The sequence below is a fragment of the Lithobates pipiens genome, unplaced genomic scaffold (genome assembly GCF_037356315.1).
Source record: "Lithobates pipiens isolate NorthernLeopardFrog02 unplaced genomic scaffold, aLitPip1_a1.2 Scaffold_16, whole genome shotgun sequence".
Taxonomy (NCBI): Eukaryota; Metazoa; Chordata; class Amphibia; order Anura; family Ranidae; genus Lithobates; species Lithobates pipiens.
The window spans coordinates 637,554,059-637,570,894 of record NW_027507748.1 but is presented as its reverse complement, the minus strand read 5'-3'; the positions used below and the strand labels follow the sequence as shown (position 1 = coordinate 637,570,894).

At 43.3% G+C, this 16,836-nt stretch overlaps 1 long non-coding RNA gene across 1 annotated transcript in view; it reads right to left on the bottom strand.

The window, feature by feature from the left end:
- Positions 1–1,001: 1,001 nt before the first annotated feature.
- The window catches only part of LOC143984003 (uncharacterized), a 47,943-nt gene continuing 32,108 nt past the window's right edge, over positions 1,002–16,836 (bottom strand). The window contains exon 3 of the long non-coding RNA XR_013274700.1: positions 1,002–1,388. This is a non-coding gene — a long non-coding RNA (uncharacterized LOC143984003). The remainder of the gene's footprint in view (positions 1,389–16,836) is intronic.

Sequence of the window (16,836 nt, the reverse complement as noted above, 5' to 3'; positions counted from 1 at the left end):
ATCTACACATGTTCAGCTCAGACCACCTTTAGGGTGCGCTCTCTGTGCCGCAGCAATGTGACTTCTGTGCGCATTTGCAAGTGCAACTCGGCCATGCAAGAGAATGAAGATAAGGACCCTGGAAGGGAGACCGGGTGAAAATTGAAGCCGCTGGAGGCCAATGAGAGCCATGACAGTGCAGTGCTGGAGGGCTCCGTCTGCAGGCAAGTCTGTCATAATGTACTGGTATGCAGTGCACACTAATACATTATGACCTGCATGGGGGATCACCTTTAAAAATAATGAACAAAACTTTACCTACCGCTTTAAAGTGGTTGTAAACCCTTACAACACACTTTGACCTACAGGTAAGCCTAGATTAAAGCTTACCTGTAGGTCCAAGAAATATCCCCTTAACCTACATGGTTTAGGAGATATTTGTCGAAAGACAGGCACCGCTGTCTACGGCGCGCAGCACCGTCAATGACGAAGATGCCGCGCGTGTCGGCTCCCGTGCGCATGCGCCCAGACTACAGGGGACAGCTCGGCATTGTTTCTTCCTTTTTTGGGAGGAGAGAGGGGGACGTGTGCCTTTCCTTCAATCAGCTGTCTCACAGTCTATGGCGAGAATCCACAGGTAAATTAGGAAGAGAAAATGTTAACAGGACGTGCACTTTCTAAACAGTATATAAAGCTGAAGACATCAGGTACACACTTATGTAGGAAGTATAGTTTCATCTCTGTGTATCACTTCACTGGGTATATGTGAGGGTTTACATCCACTTTAAGAAAATACATTTTGAACTGTAAAATGCCAGAGGCCAAAAGTTTCTGACATTTGCTGACCTGAATGACAGGGCTGAGGCTAAATCTGAACTTTGGTAGAAGCCAGCCAAAAGGGATCAACTGAAACACCGCCCTTGAAATCTGTTTCTATGGAAACACGTGAGCGCCGCTATAAAAACAAAAAAACACACACACCAGGTACATCATTTAATATAACAGAGGAGATTGTAGGCAGATCAGAGGTGACAGGCAGGGAGTGAGGAGAGCAGCAGATGACAGAGGCACATGAACTGACCACAGTGTCTGGGCTCAGCAGCCATGATAAACCGCAGTCAGTTTACAGAGGGGAGGGAAGCACCAACCAGGTATTTTAGATCATACAAAGAGCCAAATTACACAGCACAAGAACTGTGCTGTATAACATGCTTTAAAAGGAAAAGGATCTTTTATTGGGGAACACTTTAATGACTACAGAAAATCTACCAGTCGGGTATGAAACAATAACATTTTTTTTTTTGGACAGAGGTAATACTCATGTGACAGGTCAGCTTCTCTATCCTAATTGACACATACTCACTGATAAAAGGACAATTGCCTTTCCACAGGAATCTGGGAGACGGCTCCTACAAAAAAAATGAAAGACACAAAGTTAGGACAGAATATTTAATTCGCATATATGCATATTTAGGAAGGAGGAACTGCAACCAAGAATATATTTACAGCATATTTGTAAAGTGGTTAGATTACATTCTCATCAGTTGCACAATGGAAAAAAACAGCTAAATCTCAGCAGAATAGGACACGCTGTTGTGGCATAAAACATGCTGGACCACCATAAATGAAAGTTAAAATTGATTCAGAAGATTTAATAGAGAATTCAATTGCTGTTCTTAAGAGCCTTTCCACACATGGAAAAAGTGAAATGCCCATGTCCGAAAGCCCATATACAAATACAATGGCTCCAGGTATTCCAACCTATTGAGAACGTTATTGCATGTTAACATGAGACAAAATAGAGCCAGAGGAAGTCTCTGAGAAGGCCAGCCTGTGTGGGGACCTCTGGCAAACAATGTTAATACTTGCAAGAAAATCATATGTTCTTCATCATATGCTAAACAGATCTTCAACCTTTTTACAATCACACTTCTTCACAAACGATTTCCCAGTATGTCCCTCTACCCCTTCCCCAGTCTGTCAAAATCATCCCAATTCTTAATGAAGTCAATAGATTGTGTATAAGAGAAAAACCAAATCAGCCATAACATCAAAACCACCCACCCAATATTGAGTAGGTCCCCTTTTGCCACCAAAACATCCTTGACTCGTCAAGGCATGAACTTCATTAGATATCTGAAGGTATGCTGTGGTGTCAGCCATCAGTAGCAGATCTTAATGGGTAACTCTAAGGGGTATTTAGCAAATAAATAAAAATAGTGTTTATAATTGCGTCAAGTCAAATTGTAATTGAATGTCATTAAAAATTACCTTTTTCAAATCTGCAGCTCTGTAATTCTCCGTAAAATGCAATATGGCTACCTAGAGGCGTTCTGTATACAGATGGTGAACAGAACACCCTCAGATATGTCACATATCCTGCTTGTGATTGGCTCACTGATTTTCCCAGAAGTCTACACTAAGATACAAGTGAGATGCTAAGCATCCCCTGCAACTAAAATTTCATTTTTGGTGAGAAACTCCCAAAGGGAAACCAAGTCTAAAAGGGATGCAGACCATGCAAGGTTCCTCAGACCTCTGCAGGTGCAGCAGCTGATAATTATAAACCACTCCCATACAGAATCACTCTACACATGAACACAGTTTTTTCTTCAGTACAAAAAAGGTAGGCATCTGGCTGTAAAAGTTTGTTTAAATCCCTGCTATGTACATCACCCAGAGGGGAATGTTTTTTCCTCAAAGTCCATGGATCAGACTTGTTTTTCCAGCACATCCCATATATACTCAATTGGATTGAGATTGGGAGAAATTTGAAGAAGGTCAAGTCAACACCTCAAAAGACACTTTTTTTCCGCTGCTCCGTGGTCAAGTTCTGATGCTCACATGCCCATTGTAGCCACTTCTGTCTATAGCATTGGCACCTTGATCAGTCTACTGCTACGCAGCCCCATACCAACAAACTGCAAAGCACTGTGTTTGGACATCTTTCTATGGGAAACAGAACCAACCTTTTCTGCAATTTGAGCTGAGTGTTCAAAATCTATTTGAAGGCAGATGAACACTGCGGTGCAGCCTTATAAATCTAGGTCCAATGAGGTTCATCTGACTAAATACAATTTTTTGTGCCCAGGTCTGCTTTTTCAGGTGTGGGCGGATACAGGTGAAGGCACGTCTGTTCACATCCAGCCGCTTAAAAAGATTACATGGGTCCCTTTTAATTTCATCATCACAACAGAACGGACACAGATCCAACTCAACAAGGGATCAGTCTATAGATGTAAACCAACAATGACTCCAGTAGAGAGATGCTGGGAATATGCAGACAATTTTGAAGTTGTAGCGCAACATAGATTAGGCAAGAGTTTAAGCGCCTTCAGGAAACCTCAGGATTATGTAACAGCACTTTCTCAATTGCCCATTAGTGCAAAAAAAAAAAAAAAAATTCTCTATAGCCCGATCTTTGCACTGAATGACTGCTGATATAACCAGTTATACTTGGCAGAAGAACACAAACAACCAACCATACTGCAAAGGTCTTAGTGGCCCAAGAAGCTAGCTATATTAATGTTCATCTGTTACAAAGAAAAATATCATATACAATCCATTTAAAATTTTAAGAATAAAAAGATTAGTTAAGACCAGTGGTGTGATTCTATAACCGAGAAATCAGACAAGTACTAGGGATGTTTAGTCTGCTGTTTGGATTGGTTGATGCTGGTATTTATAGCAGGTAACGTCAGGTTACAACAGTTAAAAGGAAATCTGAACTTCCCATATGCTGGTATCTGTCTACCTATCAAAGCTTGTCAATTCTTTGAATCACTGACCTAGAATACGCAGGGCCGCTGATAAGGGGGTACCACCGGTCCTAATGAGGTGGGCCCAGGAGCTTTATGTTATAATGTAGACTGCAGCCACTTTTCAAAGCTTGTAAGCAGCTCCTAGAGTCCCATAGGCAGTAGCAGAGCAGGAACTTTTTTTCTTTTTTTTGGTAGATGCAGAGGCAGCCAGTGCCGCATTTGCCGATTAGTTTAAAGTTCCGGCCCCCAGCCTGTCTATACCTAGCGGAGCAATATGAATGGGATGCCTATCTGCCTCGCTCCCTCAGTAAGTGTTGCGGGCAGAAGATGGGGCTACAGCCAGTGGTGACTGAAGGACCATAGCTATCCATCAGCAAGGTACGTGGAATGGGTATAGTCTGTGCAGGTATCATCATCATCATCATCATCCAGGCCGCAGGGACAAGGGGGAAGCAGAAGGGTGACAGTAATGTGAGATGGGGAGAACTGGAAGGTGCGTTTTGCCACTACAAAGCTGACAGGTGTAGTGACAGCGGCATCACTACTCATGTCAGCTTAGCTCTGGATGAAAGAAGGCAAATCAGGAGACCAGAAGAGACCTGGGAGAAGGTGCGGGAGGTGCTCTCTTCTACCCAACAAACTCTGTAAAGTCCCGAGCTGGCATTCAGTGGTGTATCTGAGTCGTGCTCCCAATAACCCTTCAGCAGCGGCTGCTCTCCCACCAACTGCCTGCAAAAAGGGTTTGAAATAGGCACCCCCCCCCCCCCCCAGGCTCCTCTTCAGCCCCGATATGCCAAGATGAGGAGTCGCTGTCTAGGAAGGAGAACAAGACATTGCTGTATCTGAGGTCTGAGGGATGGGAGACTGCACTCGGGACAGTCAGGACACAATGACAGAGCAAGTATTAAAGATTTGTACTGAGGATATTAGTATTTGTAATAGGAGTAGGGAGAAGATTTTTTGGTATGGAAAGGGGGGGGGGGGGGGGGTGTTGTGCTACTATGCTATGCAGAAATGGGACAGCGAGGATAAGCTTTGCTGCACAAATAGCATCACACCCACAACACATGTTGTCCCCTCTCTGCATCATACGGGGGGCAATCAGGTAAGTTGTACGGGGCCCCATGATTTCTAACAGTTCTGAGAAAATACGCATGTAGCCAAAGAAGTCAGAAATCCTCATCTGCCTACTTATCTCGTTATGGAAGCCATTAGATCTGTATTACAAACCTGAAGCAAAGGTTTGCAATGATGGCTTCTGTAGGTATCTTAGCACTGGTTTCCTTTGGCTATAGAAAACAGTTTAATCTGTATAAATTAAGAACAAAAAAAAAAAAAGCCCAACCTAAATCCAATTCTTATACTACTATAGCAATGATTTCATTGCCAAGTTTATCCAAATATTCATTCATCCCAGGTCTGTGTTAGGATTAATATAAATCTAACCCATCATTAGGATTTGCACTTTGCAAGGATAAGTATATAGTACATCAGCCTAGCCACTGATAAAGTATTTTAAACACCACCACATTGAGACAATTATTAGCAGTCAGTGATGATTATGGAGCCATGTCATCTGCTGGTGTTGGTCCACTGTGTTTATCAAGTCCAAAGTCAGTGCAGCCAGGAAATTCTAGAGCACTTCACGATTCCCTCTGCTGACCAGCTTTGTGGAGATACAGATTTCATTTTTCTGCAGGATTTGCCACTTGCCCACACTGCCAAAAGTACCAATACCTGGTTTATTGATCATGGTATCACTGTGCTTCATTGACCAGCAAACTCACCTGACCTAAACCCCATAGAGAAGCTGTGAAGTATTGTCAAAGATAAGGACAAGAGACACCAGAACCAACAATGCAGATGATCTGAAGGCCGCTATCAAAGCAACTTGGACTTCCATAACGCCTCAGCAGTGCCACAGGCTGATCGCCTCCGTGCCACATCGCATTGATGCAGTAATTCATGCATAAGGAGTCCTGACCAAGTACTGAATGCATACTATACTGTACATGGACATACTTTACTGTAAGCCAACATTTCTGCATTAAAAATCATTTTTATTGGTTTTATGTAATCAGGGTGGATTAAAATCAATGATCAAATTAATCTTTATTTTTTATCCAATTAATTTTAATAAAATGCTTTTGGAGTAAAAATCTTAATAGTTTTCCATTTAGGACACATTAATAATTTAGTTTATTCAGCATGAAATTGAGCTTAGTTATGAAGCATGAGGCTGTGTATTCTGCAATAGTTACATTTCTGGTAAACTCATTCAATGAATCCAAGCTCTGTAAGCTAAGATGACATGCACTGCATTGATTCACACAATTTCACAGAAACTGTTTTATCTCATAAAGTTCAAGAATATTCCTTTATCCCATTGTTTTGCAAATCTTTGTACACTACAGACTGTGCGATTGAGTCGGTTCAGATATCTCTGCTTTACTAACCTGACAGCTTATTATTTTAAATAGGAAACCTTAATTTTGTTTGCAAATATTAAAGATTCCAACTACCAGCAAGAATAAGTCCTTACATTTAAAAAGCACCTGTCATTTCAGATCCATCATGGCAGCACCTGTTAGCGGGCATCCACTCACCTACTGCCACCACACCCCTCACCTTGGTGTGTCCCTGCCGCATCACCAGCAATCCCATTAAAGTGAATGGGACTGTTGGCCAATCAACAGCGGGTCAGAGGAGGAGCTGCTGCAGGACAGAGATGGCAGTTGCTCTTTAAAAATTATGATATAAAGCGAATTGATTTAAATCAAATCTTTTTACTAGTGATTTAAATCAAATCCGCCCTGTAATATTCACATTTTCTGGAATACAGAATTTTGGGTTTCACTGGCTGCAAGCCATGATCAAATTTTATTTTTTAAAGAATACAGTAGCTCCAGATGCACATAACTGTCAGAGCAAAGACCTGTCCCCCTAACTCTGTATGCTTCAATTTGATGAGATCTCTTTTTTTCTTAGATATTCTCTATTAAAGAATCACGTGTCAAGGGTGTACCTTGAATTACAATTTGAAAATAAAATGTGAAACGGACAAATTTTAAAACATGACCACCCCCCCCCCCCTCCCAAAAAAAAAACAATAGTGCTGTGTATGAGGCTTAAAAAAAAAATTAGTATGGGAAATCTGTTCTTTTGCAAATTCCTACTTGCGATGCTGCATCTGTCCCTCGCTGGCTCCAACACCGATAACCGAGCGATTAAACACCACCGATCGCTCGATTCTCAGGGCTCCATGAGCAGAGAGCTGTCAGTCATCGGCTCTCTGCCCCTCCTCACTCACTGGAGCGCTGGGCTATGGAGGGGGTGTAACACCTCAGTGATGTCAGTAGACAGCGGGCTTCAGCCTGCTGAAAATGGGTCACAGGAGTGCAGAACGAACCACTTTCCTGTGATCCACAGGAGAAATAAAGCCAAACAAGCTTTAGCCACTTCAATACAGGGCATTTTCACCCCCTTCCTGCCCAGGCCAATTTTCAGCGCTGTCACACTTTGAATGACAAATGCGCGGTCATGCAACACTAGCCAAATTAAATTATCATTTTTTCCCCACAAATAGAGCTCTTTTGGTAGAATTTGATCATCTCTGCAGTTATTTTTTGCGCTATAAACAAAAGAGTGACAAGTTGGGGGGGAACAAACCACCCCACACAATATTTTTTTACTTTTTGCTATAATAAATATCCCATTTTTTTTTAAACTAATTTTTTCCTCAGTTTAGGCCGATATGTACTCTACATATTTTTGGCATTACTAGTAAATGGCAGCGATCTGCAATTTTTATCATGGCTGACATTGTGGCAGACATATCTGACACTTGACACCATTTTAGGACCACATTTATACAGCGATCAGTGCTATAAAAATGCACTGATTACTGTATGAATGTCACTGGCAAGGAAGGGGTTAACTCTAGGGGGGCGATCAAGGGGTTAAACGTGTTGCCTAGGGAGTGATTCTAAATGGAGGGGACTCACAAGGGGAGGAGACTGATCAGTGTTCCTCTGTACTGGGTACACACCATCAGTCTCCTCTCACATAACAGGACATGGATATGTGCGTTTACACATACAGATCAATGGTCCTGCTCTGTTATCAGGCAATCTTGGGTGCCCGGACATCACGGCCGCGCAATTGGGAGATCCCTCCTGTGGATGTCATGAATATGGGCAGGATGTGAAGTGGTTAAAATGTCTCTTGGGTGCGCAAATGAAACTTGTAAATCACGGAGATTATTTTTTTTATACTGTTTACAGAGCTTTCAGCACCAGTTAATCACTGAGCTAATTATCTTCTAGGATAATAAAAAAATTTAAAGATTCTTTGAAGGGGAGGGGTAGGGAATTTAAATGAAAGGTTTGTGTTTGTAAAAAATATTAGCTTAAGGCTCGGTTCACACAGGGGCAACACGACTTTTGGAGGCAACTTGGACGTGACTTGATGCGACTTGGACACGACTTGCAACACTACTTTAAGTTGCCCCAGTCCAGGTGACTTGCCGTGGCCAATCAGAGAATGAGCTCTCGGGGGGGGGGGGGGAACTCCTTTTGAGAGCTGATAATTCTCTGAGAGTCGCCTCTGTATAGACGGAGATCCGACCTCCATTGAAATCAATGGGTACCAGTTGCCTACAAGTCGGATTGAAGTAGTACAGGAACCTTTTCTGAAGTCGGAGCGACTTCAGTAGCGTGCATTAAGACAGCTCTCATTCACTTACATTGATTTCTACATGTTATGCGACCTGAGGTGACTTGGGGCGACTTGAAGTCGGATCTGAGTCGCCCCTGTGTGAACCGGCACTTACACTGGATTGTTGTGCTATTTTGAAATTGCAATAAAAAAAAAAAAAAAAAACCGAAGGAGAAAAAAGGTAGGGTATAGAAAAGGTAAGCTGGGTGTGAGCAAACAGGAGTAAAAAAATAATATAACTCTCACCCTGGGTACAAATCTATGCGGCTGATGCTTCTTGCTGGCGCATTTTGCGGTGCATTTTTAAACCTGCGTTTAATGAAGTATTTAGGTGTTTTTTTCTCTTTAAGTGCCGGTTCCCATTTGTGCGATGCGAGAACCCTGCGAATCCACTGCGGGTTCCCGCATCGCACCCGACGGTTCACACTGCCATATGCGAACTGCTGGGGAGTGTCATATGTTAACGATAACCCCATTTCAGTTTGCGTATCGCACTGCGAACTGACAGTTTGGACATGAACCGGATTGCATGTGTGAACACACATGCGATCCGATTCTGGCCCGAACAAAGGAAAAAAATAAAAAAAAATAAAAATAAAAAGGGTCGTGTGCATGTTTGGACCAAATGCATTGCGATATCAGCCATACTATCTGCTATGGCTGATATCGCACCGCAGAGACATCACATGTAATGTGAACAGCAGTGCGCTGCAAATTACATGCGATATCTGGCATCACACAAGTGTGAACCGGCACTAACTGAATAGTTGGTTAAAGAGAAGGCTGGAAAGCCGGCCAATCAGCTGTCAGCAGGTTTCCCCTCTGACAGCTGAATAACAACAAAAAAAAAAAAACAAAGAAAAAATTGCCTCCTGCAAAAAATTACCTGACTTTTTTGGGGGGGGGTTCGTTTCCATTATTACACTTAATTTGTAAGCCAGCAGGTTTTTAAAATAATTTTTTCATGGATACAACGTCTGACAAGGGCTGCAACCAGAGGTTATACTAGTTTATACTAGGCCCCAGAAATGAATAGAGCACACACAGTGTGCAGTACATCCATTACAAATTTATCAAAAATATTTGCTACCCATGTGCATACAAACCTGGACAGCCACACAACACAAGATAGATTTGCAAAATCTAACAGATTTTTGCTAAAATTACACAAAGAGGTGATCAATTCCAGGATAAGAGATTAAACTGTTAGGTCTCATGCACACTAGATGCTTTTGGACGTTTTTACAGCTGCTGCTTTTGGCTGTAGACTTTATTTCTGCAGTCATTAAACTCCCAATGTTATCCTATGTGTCCATGCACAAAAAAAAAAAAAAAACACACGACTAGTGGGTTCTGAGAGAAGTTTTTCAGCTGTAAAAATGCTCCAACGCTGATAAACGTTGATAAATGCTCAAAAACACTGCTCACCAGCGTTTAAAAAAAAATAACCCACAATGCTATTGCAAAAAGGTTGACAATTTTTTGTATTGAATGTACTATGTTCAATGTTTTCATGATACGATTTTATTCAATTAATAAATGTTGTATTTTATTATATTTACTGGTGTACGAGCCTCTAAAGTCCACCACTAGGGGAATCCCTTGTTTTCTAGCTCCTTCTAATCATTAGTGGGTTAAATTGTCGGAATATTCTCGTCTGAAAATTGATCCATGTGGCCAGCATAAGGCTCGGTACACACCTATGCAGTTTGCTTCTGATCCATTTCTGCAGTGCTTTTTTGCTGTCCGTTTAGATTTTTGTGCACGTTATTCTGCTGCGATTTACGTTTTTGCATTTTTTTGGCCAATTTGTTGTTGGGCAGGTTTAAAAAAAAAAAAAAAAAACAAACACAAAAATTGCTGCAAAAATGCATTATATGCTTTTCTGCAGCTTCTCCATTGAAGTATATTGAATCAAAAAAGCACAGTTTTGCATAAAAAAAAAGTCCCGACCCTTTTCCAAATATGCAGCGGCTGAAAAAAGCATAGATGTGAACGTGTCCCATAGGAAACCATGTAAAAGAACTGTAGTGCGTTTTTGCAAAAAGTACCAAAAAACACAGATGTGAACCAGGTCAAAGACATTTAGTAACGTAACAGGGTTATATAAATAAAAAAAAAAAAAAAAAAAAAAAAGTTGTCGATTAGTCGTTGTCAATTAGTCGTTTCAGCCCCATTATAAACCCTTACATAAACCCAGTGAAGTGACTGGCCTCAGGTGATACAGAGATTAAACAAATCCATCTACATAAGCCATACCCATTTGCAGCCATCTCTACTGTACAAACTCCTTCAACACACATTTTACACATCAACTCCGAGATCTGAGATCCAGAAGGCAGGGATCTGATGTCTCACACCGCACAGCATAGAATAGGAAGCTGAGTGTAACCTGGGACCTGAGTGGAGGGCATGGATACCCCTTCTCTACACAATCACATAGGGGAACGCACACAGCTGTGATGTCAACCACAGGCAGGGTGCTGGAGCTCCCATCCCCCTCTGTCAGAAGTGACTCATGCAGATAGAGAAGCAAAACAGGCAGACATCACACTAGGTGCTTCGGATTACAGCATACATACACTATAAAAGAACATGCTTTGTTCATTTTTCATGTCAGGGGTTACAACCACTTGCCGTATTGTAGGAGTACAGCAGCAGAGTGGCTTTCCTGTGCAGTCTCACGTACCTAGTACATGATCTGGCACATCCAGGTAGTGGCAGGGGAGCACACGTTTAACCCTTTGATCGCCCCTGATGTTTAACCCTTTCCCAGCCAGTGTCATTAGTACAGTGACTGTGCATATTTTTAGCAATAATCACTGTATTAGCGTCAGGTTGTCCAAGTTGCTGATCGCTGTCATTTCTAGTATGAAAAAAAAAAGTTCAATGTTTTTTTTATCTGAATTATATATGTGATGGATCAGAACACAATAGTCTAAGTTGGTGAAGTAAAATTAGAAATATATACATAAAGCAATTTTTCAGAAATAAAAAAAGTGATAATTGGCATGCGCGCATGTATTCACCCCCTTTGTTATGAAGCCCATAAAAAGCTCTGGTGTAACCAATTACCTTCAGAAGTCACATAATTAGTGAAATGATGTCCACCTGTGTGCAATCAAAAGTGTCACATGATCTGTCATTACATATACACACCTTTTTGAAAGGCCCCAGAGGCTGCAACACCTAAGTAAGAGGCATCACTAACCAAACACTGCCATGAAGACCAAGGAACTCTCCAAACAAGTATGGGACAATGTTGCTGAGAAGTACAAGTCAGTGTTAAGTTATAAACAAAAAAAAAAAAAAAAATCTTTAATGATCCCTAGGAGCACCATCAAATCCATCATAACCAAATGGAAAGAACATGGCACAACAGCAAACCTGCAAAAGAGATGGCCACACACCAAAACTCATGGACCGTCCAAGGAGGGCATTAATCAGAGAGGCAGCACAGAGACCGAAGGTAACCCTGGAGGAGCTGCAGAATTCCACAGTAGAGACTGGAGTGTCTGTACATAGGACGACAATAAGCCGTACGCTCCATAGAGTTGGGCTTTATGGCAGAGTGGCCAGAAGAAAACCATTACTTTCAGCAAATAAAAAAAAAAAAAAAAAAAAAAGGGACATTTTGAGTTTGCGAAAAGCCAAGCGGGAGACTCACAAAATGTATGGAGGAAGGTGCTTTGGTCTGACGAGACTAAAATTGAACTTTTTGCCCATCAAAGGAAAAGCTATGTCTGGTGCAAACCCAATGCATCACATCACCCAAAGAACACCATCCCCACAGTGAAACATGGTGGTGGCAGCATCATGCTGTGGGGATGTTTTCAGCAGTCGGGACTGGGAAACTGGTCAGAGTTGAAGGAAAGATGGATGGTACTCTGTGTGTGATTTGAGGCTAGGACGGAAGCTCATCTACCAGGTGGACAATGACCCCCAAACACACTGCTAAAGCAACACTTGAGTGGTTTAAGGGGAAACATGTAAATGTGTTGGAATGGCCTATTCAAAGCCCAGACCTCCATCCAATAGAAAATCTGTGGTCAGACTTCAAGTTGGATGGCTTGCGCTTGTGAACAGCAATCTTTAACGAGCTGGAGCAGTTTCGCAAGGAGGATCTTTAAAGTTGTGGGTATGTTCTGTAAATTAAATGATGCAAATCCTCAAACAATCCATGTTAATTCCAGGTTGAGAGGCAACAAAAACATGAAAAATGCCAAGGGGGTGAATACTTTTGCAAGGCACCGTGTATATCCAATAGTTTGTGGATGCTATAACTTTTCCACAAACCAATCAATATACGGTTATTGGGATTTTTTAACCGAAAATACATAGCAGACTACATACTGGCCTAAATTGGTGAATAAATTAGATTTTTTAAGTGGATGTGTTTTATAGCAGAAAGTTAAAAAGGAAAAAATAAAAATTTGGATTTTTTTTTATTACCTGTAAAATCCTTTTCTTTGAGTACATCATGGTACACAGGCCAATATTCATTACCTAGTGGGTTATACGCCATCTCTAGGTGAATGGACACTGGTAGAACGTCTTAGACAGGAATTGATCCCCTATATAACCCCTCCCATACAGGAAGTATATCAGTTTTGTAGCAAGCACTGAATCAGCAAAAAAAGAGGGGGAGGGATCTCTGTCACATGATGTACTCAAAGAAAAAGGATTTTACAGGCATGTAAAAGCAATTTTACAAGTATGCCGAAAGAATCCTATTTTAATTTTTCATACAGCATGGGACAGTCAGGATAATATTCGTTACCTATTGGACTGTCCCAGAGCAATAGCTATCCTTGAGAGGGAGGGAGGCACCCTGCCAAACAATAGCCATCAGACCTTATAAAGGCAGCCGCAGTACACTGTGGCCGAAAGCCGAATCCTCAGCTGCTCGAACATTCACTTAATAAAATTTTGAGAACGTAGGCACTGAAGACCAGGTAGCAGCTTTACAGATCTTCCTAGTGACAGCTTTTCTAGCATTCACCAAGGTAGACATCACAGTCCTTCAAAACCCTGGCTTCAATAGCCAATGCCATCAAATTTAGAGACTGTAAATTGGGGTGGACTATAGGACCTTGAGACAGTAGATAGGGGAGGTGTGGAAGCATCCATGGCCCGTCTATTGTCAGTCTCACAATCTTCGGGAACCAGGGCCTTCTGGGTCAAGCTGGTGCCACCAAAATGACTGGAACCTCCTCTCTCCGAATCCTGTGCAACAAATGTGGAAGGAGGGGGACCCAGGGGAAAATATAAACCAGAGAGTACTGGCTCCATGGAACTACCAGAGCATCTCTTGTTCGGGACACAAACTGCTGTAGCTGGTTGTTGAACCTGTATGCCAATAGGTCGACCTCTGGCCAACCCCAATGCTGGCAAATTTCCTGGAACACCCCTTGGTGTAGTGATCATTCCCCCAGCGGCTAATATATAATAATCTACTCCCGGGATATGGATATAGAATTGGCACATGTCCCTCTGCCCAGGCTAGTATGTGGTTCACCTCCTTCAGAGCTGAATGACTCCTGGTACAGCCCTGGTGGTTTATATAGGGCACTGCAGTGGCATTGTTGGACTGCACCCAGATAGGGCAGTCCTGAAGCTTCACACTCCAGGACCATAGGGCCAGACATACTGCCTGTAACTCCAGGACTTGATGGGCAGGGATCTGTTCTGACCATTTCCTCAGCCATTAGCCCCTCTAGGGTCGCTCCCTAGCTTGAAAGACTGGCATCTGTGGTCAGTACTCTCTGGGAAGGAAGGATCTTGCCTTTTGCAGGTTCAGACCCTGCAACCACCGGTTTAGGCTCAAGCGTGTCCGAGGAGATAAGAACATTGCTTAATCCAAGGCTTATCCTCTCCTGTTCCAAGCCGACACGATGTCTTGTTGTATAGGCCTGGAATGGAACTTGGCATAGTGCACTGCCTCTAAGGAGGACACCATCCTTCCTAGAAGACTCATACAGAGCTGATTGGAGGGTTATCTGGTGCCCCTTATAGGACGCACCTGATCCTTCAGGGCACAGATTCTTACGGGTGGCAAAAATACCCTTGCTTGGACCGTATCCAAGATCAGACAAATACTTAGAGCTGATCTCAAGGTTGACTGTTCAGTATATATGACCCAGCCTAAGCTTTCCAAATACCACACTGCAGGTTATGCTCTGTTCTAGAGCCTGTAGTGTGTGATCTGAGCAGGAGGTCGTCCAGATACCCGAGAACCAAGATCCCTTGGGCCCTTAAAAGACCTAGTACTGGTGCTAGGACCTTTATGAACACCCGGGGAGCTGTGGCAAGATATCCAAAAAGTGCAGCAGCCTTCTCCCCATCCAATAGAGTAGGGGGGGGGTCCCCTCAAAAGGAGGGCTTGGTGCCAGGTTTAGAAGAGCTTTGGACCCAGGGCTTCTTCTGGCCCAAACCTTGCGGCTTTCCCCTGGCTCTAGCACCCGGTTGGCAGCGGAACTGCCTTGGTGCTGAGATACCCAAGGAAGCAGTCCCTGAGGTTTTAAACCGAGGAAGCCTGGTGCTTCTCTTTACAGGAAGTAGAGAGCTCTTCTCTACGGAAATCTGATATATTTGTCCAAATCATCAAACCGTTCCCCAGGGGAAACCTGGCAATAACTTCTTACAAGGAAGCTCGACTGACCAGTTCTTAAGCCACAAAAGTCTGTGCATAGGTACAGACAAGATAACCAAATGGGAAACCTGCTGTATTGAATCCTTTAAAGGCCTCAACAGCAAAAAACAGCGCTCAAGGAATATCAGTCTTATTTTCAGCAAGATCCTCCTCCTGGTTAGGCCTGTCAGGCCTTCTGACCTGACCCTTTACAGGCTGGCAGATACCAATTGCTGCAACAGCTGGCTGAATACCTGAACGGGCCAAAGAAAAGGAAGCCTTTAATAATGACTCCAGTTTCTTGTCAATGGGGTCTTTGGAGCCCTGTGCATTATCCACCGGACAAGTTACATTTTTGTTTAAGGAAGAGACTGCTGCATCTACGACTGGCATGCTCCACTTCTTAATGAACTTTTCATCCATGGGATATAAAAGGGAAAAGCTCTTTAGGAGGAACAAAAGTCCTGTCCGGATGTTCCCAATCAGCATACACCGCCTGTTCCACAGTGGGTGTAAGGGGAAAGCCTGTGCGGCTTGAAGAGGCCTTAGGGACCCCAAAGAGGACCAGGGGGGCTCAGTAACCTCTGCAAGAGGCAACTTAAAGGCAGAACGAACCATCTCTGTAAGAGTCTGGATCAAAAGCCTTTGCGACAGAGGCAGATACCCACTGGATATCTTCTTGTCCAGACTGCTCAGAAGCAGACAAACCCCGCCAGGCCCTTCACAGAATCCTGAGCTTTTAGCTCTTCCCCATCCTCAACCCATTCCTGCTACAAATCAAGAGGCTCAGGTGAGGGGGTTGGGGGGTGGGATCTGTCACGCTTCAAGGTACCCTGCGGGATGGAGGCAATCATGTGCTCTAACCCCGGCTAGGGCTGAGGACAGTTCATCCTTGGTGATAAAGGGTAAAGCAGCCACGTTGACTGTAGGCACCATTACAGATAGGCGCCATACCTCTGATCTGTCAGGTGATAAAACACTAGGGATACAACTAGGTTCATCAGAAACTACTGCTGACATAGGGGTGCCCTTCCCTGTTTTAGTCCTGCTCCTCTTTTTTTGAAGACATTTACAAGCCACAAAAAGGAAGTAACTGGGTGTAGTATTAACACATCTCAGAAGGAAGACCCTTTAATAGGGCTCACCAAGCTCCTATGCAATAATCGTGCTAAGCACCTTAGCCTGCCAAGCAACACCTGATGACTCTTGTGACCTGGTTGAGAAATGAACTGCTGCAAATGCCTGGTTCAGAGCCCTCTTTGTGTCCTACAGTTGCCTTCTGGAAGCACTGCATGCTTGGGATACACAGCTTAATAAGCTCACTGTGAGCTGGGACGTTTTGCAAGTATGCGGTCCCGGCAAACGGACGTGTCTGTAGTCGCATATGACACATGCGTGCCTCTGAGTGCACACCACGCCTAGGACGAAATCGCATGTGCCATGGCTGCAAAACAAACTGCTGAGCATAGCAGGATTGACTTTTGCGAATGCACAAGCACGATGACGAACCAAGAGGTGAAATGGCGCACCATTGTGCGCTATCATTCAGGTAAAAAAACAGCCAGACACAATAGGGAAATAGACCGAAGGGGAGGGCCCTGAACTGTAGCTGGAACGTCCCTTCTGTTTTTTTTACCGCCAGCCTGAGGAACTTCTGGTAGCCCTCTGACGGGGATGTGCAGATAGAGGTCTTTCAAATCTATTGATGCCATGAAGCAGTTCAGGGGAAGAAGTGCCTTCACCAAGTAG